The following is a 9,689-nucleotide window of genomic DNA, read 5'->3' as shown; positions in this document are numbered from 1 at the left end:
TGAGATGATTTAAATTCATGAGCTACTTGAATTCAATATAAGCCCTTTATGTGATGTAGCTCAGACGTCCGACTGTGGCACTCTTGTTATTTACTTTTGATATAAGCCCTTTATGTGATGTCGCTCAGACGTCCGACTGTGGCACTCTTGTTATTTACTTTTGATATAAGCCCTTTATGTGATGTCGCTCAAACGTCCGACTGTGGCACTCTTGTTATTTACTTTTGATATAAGCCCTTTATGTGATGTCGCTCAGACGTCCGACTGTGGCACTCTTGTTATTACTTTTGATATAAGCCCTTTATGTGATGTCGCTCAGACGTTCGACTGTGGCACTCTTGTTATTTACTTTGATATAAGCCCTTGATGTGATGTCGCTCAGACGTCCGACTGTGGCATTCTTGCTATTTACTTTTGATATAAGCCCTTTTCGAGATGTCGCTTAGACGTCCGACTGTGGCACGCACTGTCGTTTATATTTCAATATGAGCCCTTTATGTGGTGTCGCTCTGACGCCCGACTGCGGCGTTGTCAATTTATTTTACCTTTCGAGGTGTCGCTTCAGACACCCGATCAGTCTTCAGCTATTTTATTGGGATTTCGGGAGGACTACCGCCTGACTTCCTTTTTATTTATCGTGCAGTGCAATTTATTATCTGAGTGCGCATTACTAATCTGCTCATGTGCATCATGTTTGCATTTGTTATATCTTATGTCCAAACTGTCTTGCGAGTACATTCAAAGTACTCACCTGGCTTGTTGATTTGGGCAGATGTTGACGAAGGCGATCTTATGGATGAAGAGTTTGATAGCGAGTCTGACGCCTAGAGGAGTCCCAGTCAGTTCCGTGCGATCCTGGAATTGGTCACTTGTGTTATATACGCTTCCGCTACACCAATAAAATCATCGAGCCTCACTCCGGCGCTCGATGAGCTGTAAAATTTAGGAGTCTTGTCACCCATTTCGCTGTGACATATCCACCACCACTTTTATTACGAGTCAGTAGTTATGCCACCATACTCCTTGTGTCATATCCGCCCTTATGTATTATATCGGTGTGCTTGTAATAAATTGTTGAGCAACCTCAGCTCAACCTTGTATAATATTTAGTACTTCTGGATTTCTGTATCAAGGATTTGTCCACCAGTAAGAAGGATTCTTCTATACTGGTTTGATATAAGGGTCGGTTTCTCAATAAATGTTTTATTGGAAAACCGGTCCTGACACCCATGAATCATCTTGAGCAATTGGCGTCAGAGGAAGACCAATACTGATCAGTTCGCTGTTCATGAGAACAGGCAATGATAGCGTTTGGTGCTCAATCTGAGGAAGGACTTCATCATCATCTACTTTGTCTTGTGGACCAATGTCTTCAGCTACGGTGTGGTCAACAGCTGGAATGTCTTCAGCTTCAGGAGCCTCTGTGGTAGCAGGCTCATGAACTATCAACTGACGCTCTCGGTGTTCAGATGCTGGATGAGCAACTGAGATTGGCTCGAGGACAAGGGGCTCTGTGGGAGCAACCCAATCTTTCTTCTTTGTATTTCTCTTCTTGGTCGGTGGAGCATCGTGAGTGGTGTTCTTGTTCTAGCGCTTTTGGGCTTCGGCTTCGGCTGCCCTTGTTTTCTTAAGTTCCGAAGCTACTGTGGGGACCTTAGGCTTCATGCCTGTCATGTTGGCAGGGAAGACAACGCGAGGTTCTTCCCGCCTGGATGCTTCAGCTTGGGCCACAGCAGGCTTCTTCTTCTTGGCAGCCATTTTGGGGTCAGTGCCTAGACGCCCAAGAGCTTTGCGCTTTTTAGCTTCGTTGTGAACTTGCACACACTTGCTGGCGGAGAGCTTCATCTGTTGTATTGAACATTTTGCTGCTTCACGTTTCTGTTGAAACTGCTCTCTGAGCTCATGCAACATCTGCTTGAAGCGTTTGACATCCTCCACACTGAGATTGGCCATGTTCTTCTTGAATTGGGCTTTCTCGTCATCAATCTTGTGCTTCAGTTCGACAATCTTCTGAGCTAGAGCTAGCTCATTTGCAATGGCACTGTGGAAACAGACACTAATGCCAATTGGAAGCTGAAGGTCATCAAACCGAGGTCTGGGTTTTCAAACCACTCATCGATGAAGTTATTTAAGATGTCCACATCAAAGAGGAGCAGATCGTTGAAGATCTCCGCCTCTTGCTTGCTCTTTATCAGCAGCTCAAGAGCATCGTCGCCAAGATCTTCGTCACTTGACAGATCAATGGCTTTGTTCTCATTCCTGAGAACGGCAGCTGGGGTCAGTGCTTGACCAGAAATCTGGATGGGCTTCTTCTTCTTCTCAGTCTTAGAGATGCGAGAGAGATCTTCAGAATGCACACTTGGTCCAGGAGGAGCAGTGGCCAGAGGCTTCGAACGCGAAGCTCTTGGTGCAGTGGAGGGCTTTGAAGCATTTGATTTCTTCTGCTTCCGTGGTTTTGGTGGAGCAGGGGCTTCATCAGAATCAGCGTCGTCTGCAGAGTGCTCCACGGCTGCCCCCTGAACAGCAATGTGAGTGATGAGACCTTCAAGGTTGTAGAAAGGCCCGACGATATTGGGTTCAGCTTCACGGGTGCCATCGGGCCGAGGAGTAGGTGGACCTGGGTTGAAGTCGAGTCCAAATGCTTTCTTGTTTTTCGCTGCAGAGTCCTTGGCAAACTTGTAGTTGCGCTTGAACAGATTGTCTTCACGGCACCATAGCAGAGAAGATGGGTCAGCATTCTCTGGCTGTGGTCCGTGAACCATGCAAGGATAGAAGCCTTGAGCAATGGCTTCGGACTTGGACTTGGATTGAATATTTTTGTATAAGATGTCTCCCCAAGGTCGCTTGATGGCATTCTTCTCAGCATACTCAGCAACGATGAATCTGTACTTGCACCATTCCTCTGCCCAATATCTTTGAATCCACTGGATTCGAGTCTTGCATTCACCATAGGTTTCTTCTGGGTTAGTTTTGTACATTTCATACAGATCAGGTGGCAAATCTTTGGAAGTATTCCCACGGTGCTATCTGCCGCCCTTTCTTGCTGACTTTTCTGTGGCCATGAGGTTCAAACTGAATGGCTTCAAAGCTTGCAAAGGCTTCCGTCTGCTGGTCAGACAAGAACTATCTTCGGGAGAATCGATGTGATGCTGTAAAAACTCTGCAAATGAATGCAGACTATGAGAACCAAGGGATTCTCCCACGGACATGTACCTGTGACAGCATTGGAGATGCGAGGGAAGGGGAAGAGGTCATATACATTCTCAAAAGATTTTGAAGATAAATCAGTTTGAAGACATTGACCTCATAGCACGAAGACATTCACTTATATGTTGAGATTTGGTTCCAGATTTGTACGAATCCAAGAATAGGCACAAGTGAGGAATCTAACTACGTGTGAAGCATAAGTGAATATACTAGGCATGTTATGAGATGCAGAACAGGACAGATCCAAATTTGTAGGCACAAAAACCACTTTTGGTGGAGAGGGATGAATCTATCGGATCAAAAAGGCAGTAAAAGTAAGCTTTAATTACCACACGAAGAACTGCTAGACGGAGTAGAGAGGAGGCCGAGCAGTTCGTTCTTTTGTGCCCTAACTTTGCGACGGAAGACACCTACGGCAGCGGCGGAAAAGATGAGGTCCGCGGCCGGCGTGAGAACGGCGTTGGAGAGGTCGCGGCAGCTAAGCGCTTCGTCGCCGATGTCGTCGAGAGCTAGCGGTGGCGCTAGGGTTTGTGTGAGGTGGAGAGGTGGAAGAAAGATTTTGACCGTGATGTGATGTGTATTTATAAGGAGAGGGATAGCACAACGCAATTACGCAGGAGCCCCTGGCGGTTCACATCTGAGGGACACGTGGCAAACATGCAACACATTGGAAGTTGTTCCATGTTCCCACGCACGCCTGGACTGTCGGGTGGTTGTTCCGGCTTCTCCGGGTTTCTGGCAATAAGGATTGAGCATTTAAAACAGATTCAATGTTTATCTCTGTATCTTCTGCTGACAAGGACACAGAGAAGACTTTCGGCGGTTACAATAGAATGCATACGATTTGGATAGATAGAATTTGCGGAAGAAGCATAGGGAGGTTAGGGTCCGATCACATTCACTTAGTCCAAAAGATTCAAGCGAGAAGACATAGCTATAAGTGAATGTTGTAGAGGACAAAACACAACTATATGTATATATCTGAGTAAGACCAAATCAAGAAAGTGAAGATCAATAGGAAGAGAAATCAATGTTGAAGATAAATCACATGCGAAGACTTAGCAAATGCAACACCAAAATAAAACACTCCAATCAAAAGTTCGGTGGTGGCGTTACCCACCGTATAGGAAGTATTAGACGCACACACGGCGCACAATTATTGTGGTGCTCCGAAGTCAAATTCCGCATTAATGTATTCACACTTAGAGTGTATGTCTTCATTGATTGAAGATATACATTACTTCGTGTGTTGCACATCTAAGTCATCAATATGCATACGTGTTAGGATGAGTGCCTAATCACAGGACATTTGAGGATTCCAAGATATTTAGCTCACACCGCAACTTGCAAAACCTTTTCTCATCCAAGGGCTTTGTGAAGATATCTGCCAATTGCTCTTCAGTGTTGACGTGAATGATATCAATATCTTCCTTCATGACATGATCTGCGAGAAAGTGATGACGAATTTCAATGTGCTTTGTCTTCGAGTGCTGAACTGGGTTGCTGGTAATCTTGATGGCGCATTCATTGTCGCAGTAGAGTGGTACTTGCTTCAGATGGATGCCATAGTCCTTGAGTGTTTTCTTCATCCATAGAAGCTGGGCGCAGCAAGATCCAGCAGCAATGTATTCAGATTCAGCAGTGGAGAGAGATACACAGTTCTGCTTCTTTGAAAACCAACAGATAAGTGATCGACCCAGAAAGTGACATGTGCGTGATGTAGACTTGTGATCCACCTTGTCACCAGCATAATCAACATCCGAGAATCCAACTAGATGAAACTCTGAGCCCTTTGGATACCATAATACTAGTGTTGGGGGGTAAGCCAAATATCGAAGAATTCGCTTCACAACTAAGTGATGTGATTCCTTTGGTGTTGATGGAATCGAGCGCACATGCAAACACTAAGCATGATATATGTCCTAGATGCACACAAATAAAGTAAAGAACCAATCATGGAGCGATATACCTTTTGATCAAACTCTTTACCATTGGCGTGAGGACTCAGATGACTTTTGGTTGGCACTGGCGTCGTGTAACCTTTGCAGTCTTGCATTCCAAACTTCTTCAGGCAGTCTTTGAGGTATTTCTCTTGAGATATGAAGATGCCATTGCTTTGCTGACGAATTTGAAGACCTAGGAAGAACTTCAGCTCACCCATCATGGACATCTGATATTGCTCTTGCTTCATGTGTCCAAACTCATCACTGTATTTCTGGTTTGTGCAGCCAAATATAATGTCATCCAAATAGATTTGGCACACAAACAATTCACCATCATATGTCTTTGTGAAGGGTGTGGGATCCATGGAACCAGGTTTGAAGCCTTTGCTCTTCATGAAGTCTTTGAGTGTGTCATACCAAGCACAAGGGGCTTGTTTGAGGCCATACAGTGCCTTGTTTAGCTTGTATACCATATCAGGATGTTTTGGATCTTCAAAGCCAGGTGGTTGTGCAACATACACTTCTTCTTCAATCATGCCATTGAGAAAGGCACTCTTCACATCCATTTGATATAGAAGGATGTTGTGATGATTTGCATAGGCTAGCAGTATGCGAATGGCTTCAAGCATAGCCACGGGAGCAAATGTTCCATCAAAGTCAATCCCTTCAACTTGAGTGTATCCTTGAGCAACGAGACGAGCCTTGTTTCTGACAACTTGACCATGCTCATCTTGCTTGTTGCGATATATCCATTTGGTGCCTATGATGTTGTGCTTGCGAGGGTTAGGACGCTTGACCAATTCCCACACATTGTTCAGCTTGAATTGTTGAAGCTCTTCTTGCATAGCTTGAATCCATTCAGGTTCCATGAAGGCTTCAACAACTTTCTTGGGTTCAGATATTGAGACAAATGCAAAGTGCCCACAGAAATTTGCTAGCTGTGTTGCTCTTGAGTGGACCAGGTGCATTAATGCTATCGATTATCTTCTCAATTTGCACTTCATTATAAACACGAGGATGAACTGGACGAAGATTTTGCTCTTGCTGATCATTGTCTTCATTTTGAGCATTGTCTTCAGGCTGAGCATTGTCTTTAGGTCGATTAGGTGTAGAAATGATAAGTTCCTCTTCAGCCTGAGCTTCAGACGGTATGATTTCTCCAGTTCCCATGAGCTTTATGGATTCACTAGGTGGAACTTAATCTAGCACATTTGGCAGATGCTCTCTTCGCGAGACATTAGTCTCATCGAACCGCACAACCACAGTTTCCACCACTTTACAGTGAAAGAGGTTGAAGACTCTGTAGGAGTGCGAATCCTTTCCATAACCAAGCATAAAACCTTCACGTGCTTTCGGTGCAAATTTTGAAGTGTGAAGTGGATCCTTGATCCAGCACCTAGCACCAAATACTCTGAAGTAACTAACGTTTGGCTTCTTACCAGTGAGGAGCTCATAGGATGTCTTCTTCAGAAGCTTGTGAAGATAAACTCGGTTGATGACATGGCATGCAGTATCAATGGCTTCGGGCCAGAACTTTCTTGGAGTCTTGTATTCATCAAGCATCCTCCGAGCCATCTCAATGAGGGTTCTGTTCTTGCGCTCCACGATGCCATTCTGCTGAGGTGTGTATGGAGCTGAGAACTCATGAGTGATGCCCAATGTATCCAGGTAAAGGTCGAGACCGGTGTTCTTGAACTCTGTGCCATTGTCACTTCTGATATGCTTGATCTTGACGCCATAGTTCGTCATGGCATGATTTGTGAATCGTCTGAAGACATCCTGCACTTCATTCTTGTAAAGGATTATATGCACCCATGTATATCTTGTATAATCATCAACTATGATGAAACCATAGAGGCAAGCAGTAGTAGTGAGAGTTGAGTAGTGAGTAGGTCCAAAGAGATCCATGTGAAGCAGCTCAAAGGGTTGAGATGTCGTCATGATTGTCTTCTAGGGATGCTTGGCCCTCATCATCTTTCCAGCTTCACAGGCACCGCACAGATGATCCTTCTTGAACATGACACCATCGATGCCTATGACGTGTTTCTTCTTTGCGAGAGTGTGCAAGTTCCTCATGCCAGCATGCCTTAGCCTCCGATGCCATAGCTAGCACTCTGAAGCTTTTGCTAGAAGACATACGGCCAACTGTGGTCCTGCTGAGAAATCTATCATGTACAAATCATCTTTCCGGTACCCTTCAAAGACTAGAGACTTGTCAGATTCCATTAGAACAAGGCAACAATATTTTCCAAATATCACAATCATGTTCGAATCACAAAGCATTGAGACAGACATTAAGTTGAAACCAAGTGATTCAACAAGCATCACTTTATCCATGTGCTGATCCTTTGAGATTGCAACTCTACCTAGACCCAATACCTTGCTTTTACCAATGTCAGCAAATGTGATGTGACTCTTGTCAGATGGACGTAAGGTTGAGTCCATGAGAAGACTTCGGTCACCAGTCATGTGATTAATGCATCCACTATCCATAATCCATTCTGAAGCATGAGGTGTCATACCCTACAGTACAGTTAGGGGGATAGGCTTCACCAAGAATATTGTGAAGCATAAACATTTGCGCACAAGAGGATTATCAAAGCTCATATCAAGGTTAGGACTGATAGGATGATTGGCAAGCGATTTAGGAAGAAAATACATAGTAAGACCATTTGGGCATTTAATCTTGCGCCCTTCAAGATGTTTTAGGTCCCCAGCAAAAGCATCAAACGCCTTTGATCTCCGGCTGGAGACCTTTCCCTGCAAAAGAAAGTTAATTTTTCTTAACCACCCACATTTTCAGGGGTGGCTTAGAAGCAATGAGTCTAAGTGCAGCATCTGAGAACTTCGGCTTTGGAGCCCTAGCAAATAGCCTTGCAGGAGGTGAATAGTACTCATATGAATAAGCAGAATAGTTCTTAGTCTTATGAACATAGCGGTTTGATGGTACATGCTCATATACATAAGTTTGAGTATGATTTCCCTGCAAAACATTGGCGTTAGGGTGACTCAGGTGAGTCCTCTGTCTGTATGAAGCCTTCGGACCATATGAAGCCTTTGGTCTGGGGTTTGTCTTCTTCCCTTGTGGTGTCATGACGACATTCACAAGAAGATTCTCAAGACACTTTTTGGGCACCCAGATCTTCTTCATAGGTGGCCCATTCCTGCAGTTAGTACCAATATACCTGGCAAACACTTCACCATTCTGATTCTTAAACAGATTATAGTTTGCATCAAAGGATTCATAAATGATAATAGGGTTAGCACAAGTGAAGCCAGATAAGGTGGATGGATTCACTGAAGGTCCCTTTGCAGCAACCCATGTGGTTTTGGGTTACTGCTCAGGCTTCCAGTAGGAACCATCAACATTCATTTTCCTCTCGAACCCAACACCCTCTTTTCTAGGGTTTCGGTCCAGGATCAGCTTTTTGAGGACATCACATAGTGTCTGATGCCCTTTGAGACTTTTTTACATCCCAGTCTCAAGCAATGTCTTCAACCTAGCATTTTCATCGGCAATAGTAGTGGCATTCTCAGCAGAGGGGTTAGTAACCACATCAGCAGTTGAAAATATTGCCAGTAGCAGCAGAAGAGCATTCAACAACAAAAGTAGCGTTATCACGCTCAAGGCATTTTAGACATGGTGGTTCAAATCCTTCCCGAGCGGGACTGATCTATTGAGCACCAAGTGACTCATTCTCATTTTGAAGATCTTCATGAATTGCTCTCAATTTCTCAAGTTCTTGCTTCCTTTGAAGATAATCATAGGAAAGCTATTCATGAGTTGTTGAGAGCGTTTCATGACGACTTTCAAGTTCCTCGTACTTAACATGATTTTTTTGTCTTCAATTAAGGACTGAGATCAGGTCATTTCCGTGTCCAACAGGTCATCGCTTTTGTCTAGCAGTTTTTGAATATGTTCCATAGCTTTCTGTTGTTCAGTTGCAATTTTAGCAAGTGTTTTGTAGCTGGGTTTAGATTCACAATCGGAGTCATCTTTACTTGATGTTTGAAAGTAAGCATCGCGTGAGTTGACCTTGGCACCACGTGCCATGAAGCAGTAGGTGGGAGCAGAGTCGTCCTTGTCATTAGCATCAGCGTTGGTGCCGGAGCCATTGTGTTCAGTGTTGAAGATGGACTTGGCAATGTAGGCTGTAGCTAGAGCCAGACTAGCAACGCCAGAGTCGGACTCCTCCTCAGACTCCACCCCTGCCTCCTCAGAAGTAGACTCCTCCTCTGAATCCATCTCCTTGCCAACAAAAGCATGAGCCGTGCCAGATGAGCTCTTCTTATGTGATGAAGACTTGGAGGAAGACTTGGAAGAAGACTTTGAGGATTTCTTCTTCTTCTTGTCATCAGAATCATATTCTTTGCTCTTCTTCTTCTTATTGTTCTCATTGTCCCATTGTGGACACTCAGAGATGTAGTGACCAGGTTTCTTGCACTTGTGGCATGTTCTCTTCTTGTGGTCATGAGTGGAAGCTTCATCATTTCTCGAGCTGGATCTTGAAGACTTTCTGAAGCCTTTCTTCTTGGTGA

The sequence above is a fragment of the Triticum aestivum genome, chromosome 5D (assembly GCF_018294505.1).
Source record: "Triticum aestivum cultivar Chinese Spring chromosome 5D, IWGSC CS RefSeq v2.1, whole genome shotgun sequence".
Classification (NCBI taxonomy): Eukaryota; Viridiplantae; Streptophyta; class Magnoliopsida; order Poales; family Poaceae; genus Triticum; species Triticum aestivum.
This window is presented reverse-complemented; position numbering follows the sequence as displayed.